We start from the raw sequence: 19,396 nt of genomic DNA on the forward strand, positions 1-19,396 counted from the left end.
CACCTGTAGTTTAGAAGTAAAATAATCAATAAATCCTAGTTATAACTCAAAATTTGACTCGTGTTACATCCACTATGTACGTTTGTTTGTTTGTTGAATTTCATCTGAAGCCACTAGAGGGCTTGCTTCACTAACCACCTGTAGTTTAGAAGTGATAAGCCAGACGAAAAGTAGCATCCACCGTCAAACTTTGGGTTGTTCTTAACGAAAGTGAGATTGACAATCACATTGTAACGTCCCCCTGAAAGGAAGAGTTTGACATTGGATTTAAGCCTTCGACCCGCAGATTGTGAGTCGAGCACTCGAACCACTTGATCATGTTAAGTTCGCTGTTTACGTAGAAACGCATTTAGTGATTAGACTTGTGTGTTAGGAGAGAATGTTATTTTATATGATATTCAATACAGGATGACGAAAAAGAAAACAAAGTTGATTCGCAGTTTTGGACTTTCTAATGTTGTATAATTACACATTTGCCTCGAATTCTAACAACCAGCCACACTATCTTCAACTCTCATATTCATATCCTTCCTTGGGTTATTTTGGTAACCAGATAGAGGGAAGAGGATAAAAACTTACTCTCTTTAGAGGGTGGATAATTCGCTTTAACTGAATAGCCAAAATTCAGTGTCAAATATTACAATCCCGATATGTCAGATGCGTGCATTTAAAATATCAATTTATATCATATAATATGAAAGTGAACGTGCACGTGCATTACTAAAATAGTTTTTACATAACTACCAACTTATATTGTAATTGGCATGTTGAAACACAAAACATGAAAAACGCTATATGATTCACTTGCTTGTATTCACGTTGATATCTACATATGAAAAGTATCCCATAATTAATCGTTTTTCTCTCATGTTGTCTGCTGTGTTTTTAAAATAAATTTATATTCATTTATATTTTAGGAAATAACTTGTTATTTCATGGGCCTCTCCCCCTTCATAGCATTCGACTATGCTGTTGTTTATTAGTTAAGCACAAACATGCAAAATTTCTAGTGTTGTAAGTCCTCCAAACATACTGCCGTGTCACAACGGGCGTTAGACTGAGTAGTCGAACAATTAAGATAAATAACACATCAGAAAAGTATATTAAATAAGCTCTTTCCATCTACATATATAACTAAAACTTTGTTAATGGAACCATAGTTCAAGTATGATTTAGCATGCAGTTCCTTATCAAACAATTCAAATAAACAGTTTAGCAGCTAATATTTTTATATTAAAGATACGTGCTTTTTTAAAAAAATAACCCATATATATATATATATCATATAAAATTACAAAAGCAACAATAAGTAATAGCTTAAAAGTTTCAGTAATCTATTAAATATCACCGTATTCGGTCTGGCATGACCAGGTGGGTTAAGGCGTTTGACTCTTAATCCAACGGTCGCGGGTTCGAATTCCAGTCACACCAAACATGCTCGCCCTTTCAGCCATGGGAGCGTTATAATGTGACGGTCAATCCAACTACTCGTTGGTAAAAGAGTAGTCCAAGAGTTGGCGGTGGGTGGTGATGACTAGCTGCCTTTTCTCTAGTCTCACACTGATAAATTAGGGACGGCTAACGCAGATAGCCCTCGTGTAGCTTTGCGAGAAATTAAAAAAAACAAACAAACAATCATCGTACTTTTTATTACATATGTTTGAATTTCTTAAAATATTTAAAATATGTATGCAAAATTGAATAAATTTGAAAGTTCGTTTAAATAAACTATTGTTATCTCTGTCATTTTATGTTTTCACACCTGTGTGTGTGTTTGTTGGCAAGATTTCTCAAAAGTAGCTGAGTGAATTTCTACATTTCTACAACGATCATACTTAGAAGTTTTTGGAGGGTCAAGGTCACAAAAAAAAACCTTATTTGTTGACATGAGGACTGATTTTCACAGTACTTTTGCTCTATAACTCAATCAAAAATGATTGCGTTATGATAAAATTTGGTGGGCATATGTAGAATGATTCGTGTTTCTTAACAACGGACATATAGACACATGTTCGTATTTTTTGAGAACTGACCAAGTATATTTAACGCTGCTTGGCAGAAGTATGTAATCTACTGAATGTCTCTCTACTTATGGTTACATAATTATAGAGTTAAATTTCTTCAGAAAAAATACAGAAATCAGTATTTCAGTGCGTTATTTTCAGTTTTAGTAACAAAGGTCTCGGAGCATAATTTATACGCATTATAGTACAAAGTAAGATTGCCAGTAGGACAATAACTGTATTGCCTGGTTTGCTTTGTTCTGCATTTTGCGCAAAGATACACGAGGGCTATCTGCGCTGGCCGTCCCAGATTGTAGAGAGAAGGCAGCTAGTCATCACCACCTACCGCCAACTCTTGGGCTACTTTTTTTTTTATAAAGGAATAGTGAGATTAACCGTCACATATAACGCCCTCACGGCTGAAAGGGTGAGCATGTTTGGCGTGACGGAGATTCGAACCCGCGACCCTCATATTACCAGTCGCGTGCTTTAACCACTTGGTTTCGTTGGGCTGACTGCGTTGTCATTCATTAATAGCCTTCCAATGAAAGATATATGCATAAAATACTTCATTTATTGAACTCTCATGTTCTTCTTTTCTTTGTAATTTTCTTCCGATTTCATGACTTCAAAATTACAGATTATCTGTTAAATTACTTCTTGAAGTGATCTTTAAAGTCGTGAAACGCGTAGAAAGTAATAAAGAACACTTCAGGGATTGTAGTTTGTTTGTTTTTTGTATCCACAACTGGATATTTGCATGTGTTTTGATTACATATACTACTTATATGTATTCACATATATGCTTTTTTTACAGACGTAGCACATTGTGCTGAGTTAAGAAGTCAACACGTTATCTGCACACCAAACCGAAGAGATACAATATTACTTTTGAATAATTTTATGAATAAAGGTCTACAAAAGATACAAAGAAACTATAATATTTATTTCCATGAACTTGATTGTTTTTTTTTTAAATTAAGCAAATGGCTACAAAACGGGCTATCTGTGCTCTGCCCACCACAGGTATCGAAACCTGGTTTATAGCTGGGTGAGTCCGCAGATATACTGCTGTGCCGCTGGAGGGGCCCATGAACTTGAGCGAACAAAACAAGCAATACTGGAAGTTCAGTTTTGAAATTTCTCATAAAAACTTTACAGTGAGCTAGAAACCTACTCTGTGGTGGTAACTGGAGTTTCACATTCTCGTTTTAACACTTTCTCTATTTTTCATGCAACCAAAGTAAATAGATCCTAACGTTTAGCTTTGTGACATTCACTTAAAGTGTCCTTGAAGTCTAATCAGATGTAAAAGTTATCAAATGATCACATGATGCAAATAAATAATTAGAGCAGATAACGCTTTAAGTTTTTACAGGAAAAACAAGCGTCTCGTATTTCCTGATTTATGTTTTCAACACAACTAGATTTAGATGTAAATGCCCATAAAATAAACTTCTGGTGTAATGTCCTGGACTGACCTCATGTTTTGTCATGATACTGAGCTGCTTTCGTGTTTAATTATGACCTAATGTCTTTTCTCTTTTTTTTGCTTTAACTGTTACTATGTTTCGTATGAAAGGTTGCCAGAAATGTATCAAGTATCTAACACTAATTACATCCGTGTCCATATAAATCTGAAATTTCTCCTTTAATTATAATTTCATTTCATTTTCTTGAAACTGCATTCTGTTCATAAAGAAGAGTAAAATAATAATAACATATTTAGTTCTGAAACGTTACAAAAGAATATCCAACTTAAGAAGTATTTAGATCACACATAAAAATGTCTAAAAAATTGAAACTTCTTACAGTTAAATATCCTCGTTTATTTAATTTCGCGCAAAGCTACACGGGGGCTATCTAGGCTAGCCGTCCCTAATTTAGCAATGTAAGGCATCTAGTCATCACCACCCACCGCCAACTCTTGGGATACTCTTTTATCAACGAATAGTGACATTTTCCGTCACATTATGACACTCACACAGCTGAAAGGATAAACATGTTTAGTGTGACGGGGATTCGAACCCACGACCCTCAGGTTACAAATCGAACGCCTTAACCCACCTGGCCATGCCGGGCTATAAATATCCTCGTAAATTGAATATTATACGATACGGTTTTAAGTATAAAGCTCTATAACGGTAAGTCAGGAAACTATTTAGATTGTGGTTAGTTGTGCTAAAGATGGCATTTATTCATATCTTAAAGAGTTATATTTGGTATAAGTATTATACGTTTCAACCACTTCTGCGATGTTACTTATAAGTTTGAATAGGTTTTGTTTGTTTTGAATTTCGCGCAAAGTTACTCAAAGACTATCTGTGCTAGTCGTCCCAAATTTAGCAGTGTAAGACTAGAGGAAAGGCAGCTAGTCATCACCACCCACCGCTAACTTTGGGGCTACTCTTTTACCAACGAATGGTGAGATGGACCGTCACTTTATAACGCCCCACGGCTGAAAGGGCGACCATGTTTGGTGTGACGGGGATTCGAACTGATGACCCTCAGAGTACTAGTTGAGTGCCTTAACCACCTAGACATGCTGCACCAAGTTTGAATAGGAAATATACAATCCATGTTTATATTATTCCCTGTTTAAAAGAGTTCTGCAAGAAATGTAACAATAACAAACCTACACAGATGTGAGTTTTATTATGTAGCATTATATTGAATAAACTTTCATGTTCTGAAAGAATCAGTCAAGTATTAATAATAAAATCTTTAAAAATTCCAGAGTAATTGTTTTTTTTATTTCAAATGTTAACGCTTACGCATTAAAATATTTATTATAATCATAAAACGTTGAGCACTATCTCCTTGCGTAACTATAAAAAAAATGGCTTGACGTGATTTAATGGCTAGCACAAGTACACGTGTCGAAAGGTCTTTAATTTTACCCTCCGAAATGCCACTGGACAGGGTCAGCTTTTCTAGCTGTGGATGCGTGATAAAAATGGCTGTCAATCCCGCTAATCGGGTTAAGAGTGACCGAGAAAGGGACGATTACTACTGGCTGACGGCACGTTTTCTAGTCGGCAGCTCAGAATTAAAGATGGCAATGCCTGACCCTTGGGGTCTTAGTTTCATGCAGGTTCAAAATAGAAAATCATAAAAAATATTTATATATATAATCAATGTGCTTTCGAGGGATATCATTACTTATCCGTGTTTCTGTCGTTGTTTTTATCTGTTAACATCTTAGATAATTATCTCATTTAACGAAGATTTTCATGTGCAGTAACTTCAATACATAACAAATTTATAATTCAAAGTACGTGGATAATTTACGCATATTCGAGGGCGAGTGTATAACGTTGGGCTATTTGGATGTTTTGCTATTATATCCGTAACGATACACTGTTAAAGAAAATCTTAACCATAAGAGTAATACAAAATTATGATGTATCTACTATCTGTATTGGCCTGGCATGGCCAAGCGCGTAAGGCGTGCGACTCGTAATCCGAGGGTCGCGGGTTCGCGCTCGCGTCGCGCTAAACATGCTCGCCCTCCCAGCCGTGGGGGTGTATAAAGTTACGGTCAATCCCACTATTCGTTGGTAAAAGAGTAGCCCAAGAGTTGGCGGTGGGTGGTGATGACTAGCTGCCTTCCCTCTAGTCTTACACTGCTAAATTAGGGACGGCTAGCACAGATAGCCCTCGAGTAGCTTTGTGCGAAATTCCAAAAAAACAAACAAAACAAACTATCTGTATTTATCATCTGACAACTTTACAAAATTGAAATTCCTTAATATTCTATACGGTATTATGTTCTCATATAATTATGATAGGCTAACGGGGTTTCCTTGGATCGTCGGACTTTGTAAAGGCCATGTTTTCTTTTAACTGATCTGTATGCTCACTTAGTTTTCAACACATCGAGTTTACAGTAAGTTCCGGGTAAAAGATTTAGGTTCTTGGCTTATTTCCTGTTGCTGAAATGTTTAATCGTTTCAAATCAAATAAACAAACCGATAGCAGAATGCATGCATGGTGTTCGTCCACACTAGGGGTCAGTGTTTCATTTTAACAGAATATTATAAGGCTTGAGAAGCATCATAAATAATGAAAAAAAAATCTTGAAGAAGAATTAGTAGGATAACGAAAGATATTAATATAAGCTGAATAAAATTTTATCTACGAAACCAGATGTAGTATATTAAGTTTTGGCTTAAATTTCAACTGATCAGCATAAAGAAGTGTGTGAAAAGGTTATTTGACAATTTACTTTCGTAACAAACGAGTCAGATAAATGCACAGTTATATAATGCAAAATCATATCGACGTTTTCATAGTATAAATTTCAGAGCAGTAAATTTGTACTGTCAAAACACTGCAGCCGAGATACGTTTATAACTTTTATTAAATGTAAAAACAAAAACAAAAAAATAAAAATCACAAATTATTTCTGACTTCATAGGTCTGATGACACTATTTTAACACCTTTAATGACTATATTTAGGTCCTAGTACCATAGCGGCATGTCTGCAGACTTACAACGCTATAAACCGGCTTTTGATACCCATGGAGGGCAGAGCAAGGATAGCCCATTGCGTGGCTTTTGTGGTTAATTACAAACAAACACTCCCCCGCTGCTATAGCGGTAAGTCTACGGATTTACAACGCTAAAATCAGGTGTTTGTTTCCCTTAGGTGGACTCAGCAGATAACCCAATGTAGCTTTGCTGAAAGAACAACACACACACACATAAAAAAGACGGTATTTATACCTCCTAATGGTTCAGCTTAGGGCTTATAAAGCTAAATATAGAGTTTCGATACTCGAAATAGACAGACCACAGACAACCTAATGTGTAGCTTTATTATTACTATAAGTCATACATTTAAGATCAATTCTCTCATCCATATTATACAACTAACTGAAAAACGCCCATTTGAAAGTGACTATACCCAGTCCTTCATCACTCACTGCTGACTTCATTGTAATTAGCAATCATTGGCAATCACTTTTAATATTTCCATTCAGATTAATATAAAATACAGGGAGTTTATAGTCCTAAGGTCTTCTCAGCTTATAAGATGGTTTGTTTTTTATTGCAAAATTTGTAATACAGTTGATTATACGTCCGTTAACTAGACCACTGCCAATATCGTATTAAAATTAACCTATCCATAACCACAGACTTTATGTGAACAGTAAAAGGCTGCTTTAGTATGAACGATAGTTTGGTCCTAAGATTAATGAATAATTAAACTTTTTTAACATACAACTGACTTTATATTTAATTTATATTACAAAATTTAGAAAAAATATGTAAAAGCAGTGAAGTATACATTATTGGTTTGTGTACATACTAATAACTATATATGAATTACTCCACTTTGTTGAGTGCCTTTTATTATTTTATAATTATGAATTAAACTAGTAATTTCTTTATCTCACACCAGGCTGTAAAATGTATTGGTTTTGTTTGAATTTCGCGCAAAGCTACACGAAGACTATCTGCCCTAGTCGTTCCTAATTTAGCAGTGTACGACGATAGAGAAGGCAGCTACTCATCACCACCCACCGCCAACTCTCGAGCTATTCTTTTACCAACGAATAGTGGGATTGACCCTCATATTATAACGCACCCATGGCTGAAAGGACGAGCATGTTTAGTGGAGATTAGAACCTGCTATCCTCGGATTATGAGTCGCACGTCTTAACCACCTGGCCATGCCGAGCCTGTAAAATTCACTTGAGAGCAAGTTTATAAAATAAACTAAATATTTGTGGACTACATTTCCACCACCGCTTAAATCGTTCTATTGACCAAAATATTCACGTTTCTGATTTGATAAGAATTAATAATCATAACTTGTTGATATATTTGATTTCTTTTAAAGTCTTTAGTCTGTAAATAAAAATAATTTCTATTATTGTTAGCATGAAATGAAAACAATCTTAAAACCTAGAGTAATCAGTTGCTTTTTAACTATCAAAGTACTCAGTTGAAATTAACAATTTCCAGTTTTATTATTTAACTCAAAATATTTTCAAAATCACGTCTTTTTTATTTTTAATTTCTAAGTGCTAATCGTGCTCTCGTGCTTGTCAGTTAAGTTATATTTAAATGTACTTATCTATTAATTAAACTTATTACGTACAACTAATTTTCATTTGCAACTGTTGGAATAGAACGAAAAACTTAACGATAAACAGTCAGATAAATAGTAAAGTAACAGTACCAGTCAACCACATTGTTCGTATTATCACAGTTCAAGGCAATTTTAGTTTAACTCCATGACAAAATACTGCTTGATTATATATATATATATATATATTAATTATTTTAGCATTTATAGCGATAGTTCTTCGATTGAACAGTAGCAAATTTACGTTTTTAAATTCCTCAACTCAGGGATTCGATTCTCTGTAGTGGACACAGCATATTATGTTACTGTGTTTTAAAACAAGCAAACAAATATAATAGGAAGTAAAACCAAATCCAGTTGTACCTTCTGTGACAAGTTCTTCCGTTTTAATTGATTAGTAAAACTCGATTTGAGTTTTTCCATTAATTTTTTTTTTTACTCTATGACAAATCACAAACTGGTTTTCAATATAATTCTAGCTCTTGTTTTGTTTTGAAATAAATAAACATCTAAACATCTATACATCACCAGGGAATTATAATGCACATATTCAAGATATATAGAAACATTAAATGATTAAAAAAATATAAATTAATTTATTCGGCACGAAATTGTTTCTGAAATAATTATTTCACCTTCGCCTACTTTTTGTAATAAAAGTCTTATCGCCTGGTTTTACATAATAATAAGTTTAGACACAACTATGAATACTCAAATCTATATTTACTATTTGGTGTTTGAACTATTTTTCACTCGAATGAATTATTATATTTTATCACACAGTTCTGACACACACACATATATATATATACGTATATGTAAATATTATTCATTTCTGCTTTTGTCAACTTTCGTTCTGCTCTTCTGAAATCTAATTCGATTCCCCTCGGTGGGCTGAGCAGATAACCTTTGTGGCTTTGCTAAAAGAAAAACACACACACAAACACACTCTGAAATCTAAAATCTATCAAACTCTATTTAATTAATTTACGTTTTGTTGTTATTCAGACACTTAAAGAGTAAAATTGCATTTTACTTTTTAATTATCTAAATAACAATAAAAAATAAATTATTGAAAGAGAGTTCAGTAGTTAAAAAATAAATTGCAATTTTAACTAAAAACAAATCATAGCTGTGGGTCTTACCACTTGAATTAATAGTTTTATTTAGTCTAAATTAATAGCCCTACATTAGCAGCTGAACAATTTTTAGTAGAATTACTTGAAGTCTCACTAAGTTGTTAAATTTGATGAAATAAAAAGAAATATTATCATAATTATCTCAAACTTTTTCAATTTATCTTAATTTTTTCAAATTTACACATTTATTTTCAATATTCACATAAAAGCTTATGCTATTTGCTTATCTCAGCATTTCAGCTTATCAGTTTTTTGAAGTATAAATTTAATTAGTAGAGAAAAAAATATCTGAAACTGCTACGTAATTCACTGAACTGTTGAGATTTGTCATAGTGGCCCGGCATGGTCAGGTGATTTGAGAGTCGCGTATTCGAATCCCCGTCTTACTAAACATTCTCGCTCTTTTAGCAACGGCTAAAACAGTTGGCGAAGAGTTGGCGGTGGGTGGTGATAACTAGCTGCTTTTCTTCTAGTCTTTCGCTGCTAAATTAGGGACGACTAGCACAGATAGCCATCGTGTAGCTTTACGCGAAATTCGAAACAAACAAACAGATTTGCCACACTTTAATTCGTAAATTTTATTTGTTTGTTTTGGAATTTCGCGCAAAGCTACTCGAGGGCTATCTACGCTAGTCGTCCCTAATTTAGCAGTGTAAGACTAGAGGGAATACATCTAGTCATCACTACCCACCGCCAACTCTTGAGCAATTCTTTTACCAACGAATAGCGGGATTGACTGTCGCATTATAACGCACTCACGGCTGAAAGGGACGAGCATGTTTGGCGCGAAGGGGATGCGAACCCGCGACCCTCAGATTACAAGTCGAATGCCTTAACCCACCTGGTCATGTCGGGCCTAATTCGTAAGTGTTTATCCAGTGTCGGAATTTTGGTGTGTTTTTTAAACATTATCAGAAAATATTTTGAAGAAACAAGATACATGATCACAACTGGATTATATTTATTCAGAAATGCTTAACATGTTTAGGAAAATACGAGTTTATTGTTAAACATCGACGATAGATTACCAGATAAAAGGCATAATTTTGAGTTGATAGGAAGTAATAAGAATATAAATACACTACGTTGAAGTAATAAGTTTATAAATACATTACGTTGAAGTAATAAGTATTCAAATGCACTACATTTTAACATGATGACCTGGCATCTTCATGTAATTAACATACCTTAATATATCTATCCATTAGCGCGAGAGTTTATACTTGACCGAAAACAATGTTGAAAAACATTTAATACTGTTACAATATAAAAACTATGTATTTACTTTTTAGCTTTGTGCTACAAGTTTAACCAATAGATACCTCTATGCCCCCCAGTGGCTCAGAGGTATGTCTGCGAACTTACAACGCTAAAATCCGGGTTTCGATACCCGTGGTGGGCAGAGCACAGATAGCCCATAGTGTAGCTTTGTGCTTAATTAAAAAACAAGAACAACATGATACCTCTATTTAACATAAAGTTTGAATGATATAGAAATTTATGAAGATATAATGGTATAAATCATTATAGAACTTCAAATAATTTATTGTGAAATGGTATATGATGTATAAGTGAGTTTATGCCAAGAATAAAACTGACACAATGGGCTTCAATTAAAAAAAGCACTAGCATAAAAAGGCTATAAAATTAGAACATCCTTGTACAATTCAGTAAATGAGCTGTGAGTTAGAAGTTGTTTTTGTTTAGGCTTAGTACCGAATGCAACTAGTGCGATTTAGAAGATTGTCTTACTCGATTCCGTATGAAACACTTTAAACAGCCACAGTGAAGTTAAGCGTAGCCGTTTCTAGAACTACAATTATACTGAGATAAAAATTAACGTTTTTAGTAACTGGTTTGCTTGTTTTGCTTTAGTGCGCCTGGCATGAACTAGTAATTAGGGCACTCGACTTGCAACCTGTGAGACACAGGCTAGACTTCTATTACCAAACATGCTCTCTCTTTCAACCAAGAGACGTTAAAGAGTGGCGGTCAATCCCACTATTTGTTGCTAAAGAGCAGATCATGAGTTGCGGTGACTGTTATTAACTAGCTGCCTTCCATCTGGTCTATCACTTCAAAATTATGGATGGCTGATATATAGTGTCTATACCACTTCTATTTTTAAGGTTTTCTATCTGACATGATAAGTTCTGGTGTTGCTGAAGGGACTCCTCAACACCGTTTATGGCATATTTAGTGTAGCGGACATATTATAATATATTCTCCTTTACTTTTCCACGTGGATTCTTCGAACTGATTCTTTGTTATGACATTCATGTATTTCTCAAGAAGTGTAAGGAGAACTAGACTTATTATTGCTCGTTATATCATAAAAATATATGATATAAATTTTTCTTAGTTTTGTCATCCCATAAGTATAATTTCTTAATACTTTTTCTGCCTTTTTTTCTAAAGATAAATCTATATAACTTAATAGGAATAACTCCTAAATTTACATTTCATAAATTACTGGGTCTACTACAAATGATGTCAATATTACTTAAATACTTTTATCTGTCTGTTATATTTCATGATTCCTTTTGATTAAAATCGGACACTTCATTTCTATCGCTTTGCTCCTTTTTCCATTCGTGCTTTTCATTACACCAGCGTAATCAACACCAGCTTTCTTGTTTGTGCGATTATGGTAATTTGTGGTATTGACTGAATGGTTCGACAAGTATGTGATTCTAAAATCAACGTTATGCTCATGTCTATTTATGTTATTTCAAATAACAATATTTGGAAAGAATATAAAATTACTTGTTCTACAGTACATCTTCATATAACCTGAAATGATGTATATATATGTTCTACAGTACATCTTCATATAACCTGAATTGATGTATGTATCATGGCATTAATTACTTGCTTCACGCTGGGACACCTACTGTTTGTGTGGAACTCACAACAAGCTAATCTACAGCTTGATGACTGAAAAACTATAGATATTTGTTATCGCACGTCATCAGTTAAGTTGAGAATATTTTTAAAATAACTAAATTTATTCAAAATGCAAGATTATTGTTTACCTATTACTAATACATAATTTGTACAGAAAGTATTTCATCATTAAGATATATTTCGTTTTGAATTGGCAATGTCACACCTTTGTGACACCAATTGTCACACCAATATCTGGTTGAATTATAATAGCTGTAGGTGGTGTGGCTTTATATGTACGGCTACGTTGTTTTGTGTCATGTCTCTCTGACCAGCAAATTCCTTCTCGTGTATTACTTTAGATCTATTAATTCCAATCCAGCTTAACATAAACAAAATATTTTAAGTCATATTTTGAGGTCACAGGCTCACATAAATATAACTTTCTCGCTGACCACAGTGATGACAGGACATTGATCCGTCCTTGACATGTTTCAGTGGAATGCTTCTGCATCCAGTCACTGGCATAATGCCCTACGCTTACACACAGTTTCAGTAATAGTGGTAACTCTTCCTAGAATACCACACGGTAATGATGTCTGCTAGATTAATCATTTTAGAGAAACTAAACGTCCCTCCATATCAGATGCTATGCTAGATTCAGATGTTCTGAGGTTTACGTTATTTTTGTGTAGATTATTTGAACTGTATGTTAGCAAGTTAGACAAATTTTCTCAACATTGTTTTTTTTTAGCATCAGCCCATGTTTATGCTTTCATGTCAAGTGATGCTGAAGGTAAACATTTATAAGTCTCTAGGGATACGTTTAAGTAAAGCAACTTGACGTTCCATATCATCAACAAACTTTATGACGTTTCTACTATCCATTCCATTCCACTTGTGAATGTGGTCATTATACCTATTACTAATGAATCCTTATTATTGGACAAATCAGACACTAAGAAGTGTTTTTGTTTGTTTGTTTCTTGTTGTTTTTCTGGAACACATTGATTAGAGCTGCACCTCTGAGGTTTGTAAATATTTAGATTGTTCGCATATCCATTTACTAAGGAAGTAAATGAGTATTAAGAAATAAAACAAAAAACTCGTGTTGTTTTCCACAACAATATGATTGTGCTTTAAGAAACCAGAAAATGAAAAGAGTATATTAATTCTAGTACCTTATATATATTAGCGTCTTTGTTTTTTTTTCTGGCTTTTCAGAGTAGGTTTTTCGTAACTCATATTTGTGATAATGCTAACATCCATGTCTCTTGTAATGGTTGTCTTGCTTTTACGCTTTTAACTGACATACTCGCTCTTTGTTTGTCATTGTAAATGACAGTTTTTTAAACAGCTGTAAGCCTTAAATCACTGTTTTCAACAAAATTATGTAAGTTTTCAAACTTGTTTTGTATTCTTTCCATGGCTCTCTTTCCACTATTCTGAAAAAGTATCATAGAGAACCTCATTGTCCATTACCCCCCCCTCACCCTCAGTGGCACAGCGGTAGTATAGATAACCCATTGTGCAGTTTTGTACTTAATTCCAAACAAATGAACAAACATCGTCCATAACATATTTTATATCAATGTACGATTAGCATACACCTTAATACATGCTAATCCTTCAAGCTATAATCACATTATTCGAATGCTAATTTAAATTTCATGTCACATTCGTTGTTGTTTTTTTCTTAATTACGTTTTTTGAACTCTTTTTTTAAACTTTATCATTACAGTTCTTCACGCATTTTTTTATTTTTTCATAACATCCTAAAAATATCTTTAAAATAATTTCACAGACCTTTAGCCATTTTAAATTAAAAACCCAGATTTCTAAATTCAAACAATACCTAATAAATTTCATTGGGTTTTATTCGATAATAACAGATAACTCACATAACCACCAAAAAAATATTGATAAGAATAAAGATACCAACCAATGAACCATTCTAATCAGTATAAGTTTTTTAGTTTCTTGGGAACTGTTTTGTTAAATTAAGTACTTTGTAAAAGTAAAAAAAAACAAACTTCTTAACCTATATTTTACTTCCGATCTGTGTAGTGAGCTTGATTTGATCAGAAGTTATTCATTTATAAATAACTGTTTATGTTTTTATTTGTTCTTAAATACAGATTTACACAACATATTGTGTATACTCTGTCCATCGCGGGTATGAAATCCTGAGTTTCAGCGATTTAAGCCCTCATACCTACCTACAGATACAACATCACACGATAATAATTATTAATCAAATTTATAACATTAATTACCCAAATACATTGTACATTTTAAACCTAGTTATAGAATCTTCCAAAATAACTATACAACCTGCTACTTCACAACTGTTGTCATCGGAAGTTTAATGGTAGCTTTATGTAAATTGATTAAAATATTCTTTAATCTGTTTTAATATTTTCGAAAGTCAATGGTGTAAATAATCATTGCCTCATTATTTCTTTTATCATTTGTCATTTAAAGTACAATGCATTACTTTAAGTGTTATGGTACTTATTCATATTACAAAGCAGTATGTTTGTTTGTAATTAAGCACAAAGCTACGCAATGGGCTATCTGTGCTTTGCCCACCACAAAGCAGTATGTAAGTGCCTTAATATGCTACTTTCAATGACTACTGGACATATTATTACAAGAGTAAAATCAATACTTAAGTTCTAATTTGGACATTAAAATTAGAAAAGAAAAACAATCTTTATTTTTCCAATAGCCTCCTAGTGGCTCAGCGGAAAGTCTGCAGGCTTACGACGCTACAAATTAGGGTTCAATACACATGGTAAGTTGGGAGAAACTAGTCTTTTGTGTAACTCCTTACCAAACCAAACCAAACCTAACTAAATAATAATAACTTTCTTTTCATCTACCGTTTCACCACTGCGGCTTCATCAAAATTGTTACCATAAAAATAGTTTGTCGTAAGTCAATCAATAATTTAGTTTACAGAAACCGTGATTTAAAACGAATAAAATACACAATCGATTAACTTAAAAATCCAGGCTTTGGTGTAATGTCTATTACTGTGCAAACTGGTGTCTTCTGAAATAGAAAATCACAGTTTCCAATATCTTATTATATTATACGGCATACGAGAAGAAGAATTAACACAGGGTGCTCAAAGCACGTATAGCCGTACTGTAATTTGGCAATATATTGCAAAAGTGATAGATTATTGAGTAGTGTTTTACATGCTTTTATAAATGTTAATGAACTACAACATTATATTAAATTAAACAGAATTCCCTTTTTCGTTTGTATACTTTTTCTTTGCTATAAATTTCGATTGTCAATGAATGTAGCATAATATTTTTTTGCTGGACACTGAGTGACTTTTACTTTTTGCGGTAGATGATGAAGCTCTCTATCTATTCGAACAGAAGATAGCGTCAGTACAGGTTTGGTTCGTTTTGAATTTCGCGCAAAGCTATGCGAGGGCTATCTGCGCTAGCCGTCCCTAATTTAGCAGTGTAAAACTAGAGGGAAAGCAGCTAGTCATCACTACCCTCCGCCAACTCTTGGGCTACTCTTTTACCAACGAATAGTTGGATTGACCGTCGTGTTTTAATGCCCACACCGCTGAGAGGGCGAGCATGTGTAGTGTGACTGGAATCGAACCCGCGACCCTCCGATTACGAGACGAACGCCTTAACCACCTGGCCGTGCCAGGCCTAAGCGTCATTGCAGAATACGAAAAACAAGTTCGAGTTGTACAGGTTGTCGATAGACGTTACCAAACACATTTCATCCTTCATAATGAATATTTTCATTTTGTTGCAGAATTATACATACATGTTTTTCAAACAAGTGCTCTTAAGATACCAAAACAGCTCCGCTTTCTCACTTAGATACATTTTACGGTGTGCTTAGACTATGAAATCATGGACTCAATTCTTTAGTCAAATTTCTAGACTTTCTAAATTCTATAGACACCAATATCCAATTCATCTGTAATTATTTGAATGACAAATAGGTTTTCTTGATGCCTGATAATGGTAATAATATATAATCTACCATATTTCATAAACTAATTGAAAAATCTATTTCTATTCACAGTACACCGGTATGTTTCCGGATTTACAACGCTAAAATCAGGGGTTCGATTCCTCTCGGTGGGCTGAGCAATTAGCCCTTTGTGGCTTTGCTATACGAAAAACACACACATACATTTCTATCCACTTCAGATCCTATAATCCAAAATAAAGGTAAGATTATTGGGAAAATTAAAAGGAATCGATTATATGTTTTTGGAATTTCGCACAAAGCTACTCGAGGGCTATCTGTGCTAGCCGTCCCTATTTCAGAAGTGTAAGACTAGAGGGAAGGCAGCTAGTCATCACCACCCACCGCCAACTCTTGGGCTACTCTTTTACCAACGAATAGTGGGATTGACCGTAAATTATAACGCCCCCACGGCTGGGAGGGCGAGCATGTTTAGCGCGACTCGGGCGCGAACCCGCGGCCCTCAGATTACGAAGCGCACGCCTTAACGCGCTAGGCCATGCCAGGCCCGAATCGATTATAACTGCAATAGTCAGAATGCTACACAATCTGAGATAAAATCGCTTCTTTTGAACAACGGATACTCATCTTTTCACATCGAATAGATATTCAAGGACTATGACGAAAAACATTAACACGATACTTCCAATATGAAAGCACAGAGAAAGAAAAAAGACAATTTTTCAAAAATACAATAAAAATAAATTGCTTTTATAGTACCTCTAACTGATTAAAATATTTCAAGAAAATGAAAACCACAGAGAAAGCAAGTTGAGTTGTTTCAATTAAAGTTATAGAACGACCAAATTACAAGAAGATAGAAGCGCATTTATTAATAAATGTTTGAACTAATCATGCCCAAATCTATCTTATTTCCCAATTAACCAACAGAATTTTTAAAGAAGTTCTTCTTATCCAATGACTACGATCACAGATGGACAAGATCAAATAATGACACTTCTAATTGTATATTTATTTATATCAAATGTTTGTTATTTGAAACACTACTTTTTATATAAATATTTGGTTGAGTGGATAATTATATTTTCAACAATAACACGTCAACTGTGACTTACAGAATCGATAAGAATTTATTTAAACACAGAAAGAGACAGAAATATTAAGAGACAATTTAAGTAAAGTAATAATTTAAAATGCTTAAAAAATAAATATTTGTTATAAAAGAATACACTTTTATAATTTTTTTAAAACCGATTCAGTTCTGGAACAAAATATCATTCGCGATCAGCCACATTATTTTAAAGGAAACGATTAAAGTTTAAGAAATGATAAATTTGTAGTTATTTATAACGTGTAGTTTTAATTTTAATCACTACTAGTTTGTACCTTCGTCTGAATCCATTAAACACTTTAATGTGCTTTTGCCTTGATTCTTTGTCCTGTTTTACAGCAGTGTTTTCAAAAACGTAATAATTTCCTCACTCCTTGACATTGGCTATGTTGCTCTGGTCGTTTTCGAGCCAATCTCAATCTAACGTTTACAGTGCCAGACTTTGGATCTGAAATTCTATGGTTGACATCAGTGATGTATTGGTGTGTGAACGCGTAGTGACTACGTATCCTTATCATTTTTTTCCAGGTGGAACGCTGCTTCCTAACAAGTTCGAACGAATCTAACCTTACAAATCTCTGACTTCGTGAAGTTTTGCCCACTCTTAGAAGAAAGAAGAGAATGAATAATTAATCCTTTCATCCAGGTTGTAGATAAGTAATCAAAGTGTAATAAACGAAAAACTGCAAAATAAAATGTGTAGTTCCGTCAGTACTGATTCCAAACAAACAAATTGTGGCCAGGATTTGTACTCCTAATATTTTCACTCTTATTTTCTGTAGTTATTGTATTGCTAGCAAGTGACTTGGAAACTGATGGGACCTTTCACTATGGATCACGAATCTCAAAGTAAATCCTCTGAGAATTTATACTTCTAATACTTTCACATCTACAGGGGGCAGATACAAAATGTGGCCACTCTTGAAAAGGTTGTTAATTTATTATATCTTTTGTTAGATAACTATAAGTTTTTTGGAACATATTCGACGAGCATCTGTTTAAATATGATCTCAAATTCCAATTTTAACACCGGCTTTAGTAAATACCAGAACTTATCATGATTTTAGTTAAATTTTCTTATAAAAAAGTGTTGTGCACGTGCTGTAGTTTGTTAGATCTTCTTATTACAATTAGCAGTTGAAATAGAAACCCTTCGAAAATAAAGCAATGAATCGCTTTTCATGGCATTAGACTGTTTATGTAACACTTTACTTTGACATCATCGACAGCAATTTTCCCGGATTCAAAAACGCAGTGAAAGGTTTATGGGCTTGTTTGTAGTACAGTGATTATCTAAAGTACTTTATAAAAGTTGGAGAAAGTATTTATGAAATGGTTCTGTACAAATCCGAATATGATCCAATAAACTTGTTAGTTATTTGATTGTTGGTTATTCTCCTTGAGTGGTTCGAAATCGTGTAAGAGCTTATGAAGCAGTAACCAATAAATGCTTAGTTTCCAGTAATACAAATACGACCCGTTTTGGTTTAGCTAATATTTCCAAATTAGCTTTCTTGTTAATTACAAACTTTCTGTTATTTAAAAAAAACAAAAAACATCTTGGCCTTAAAAATGAAAGAAAAACGTAAACAAAAATACCTGTACCTACTTTTCACTAAATAACTAACAACAACAAAACTAAAAGAAGAAATAAAGAGAGTGCAACTCGTGCAAGTGATTAAAAGTAATTTCACAAGCTACTTGTAGTGATACATCAAATTTCAGTTAAGTGGAATTGACAGGACAACATAGAACTGAATGCAAGAATGATGAACCCAAGTCTGCGTGGTCTGGAGTTTGGAATGTTGAAATATGGGAGAGTAAGAAAAAAATTACCTGTGGCTTGTGAGTAATTCTGGAAAAACAATCGTATGTGAAACAAGCTCTAGTGTAACATATTGAGGCATATTTAAATCACAAGGTGCTAGTTATTCCAAGAAATGGAGTTCAGTTTCAGTTTCTTTCAACTGTAGTACACGGTCAGCGCAACTAACATCCTTGAAAAAACATTTCTACTTCATTCAAAGACCCAGTCACACAAAAATGTTTTAAAAAATCTTCAGAGTGCAAGAGAACAGGGGACACATTATCAGTGGCAGATCTGAGGTTGTGTTAGCCCAGGGGCTAATAATTTTTGTGAGCCTTACATCACATGTAATTTTACGTAGAATAAAGTTTTCA

Source organism: Tachypleus tridentatus, chromosome 12 (assembly GCF_004210375.1).
Source record: "Tachypleus tridentatus isolate NWPU-2018 chromosome 12, ASM421037v1, whole genome shotgun sequence".
In the NCBI taxonomy this organism is placed as follows: domain Eukaryota; kingdom Metazoa; phylum Arthropoda; class Merostomata; order Xiphosura; family Limulidae; genus Tachypleus; species Tachypleus tridentatus.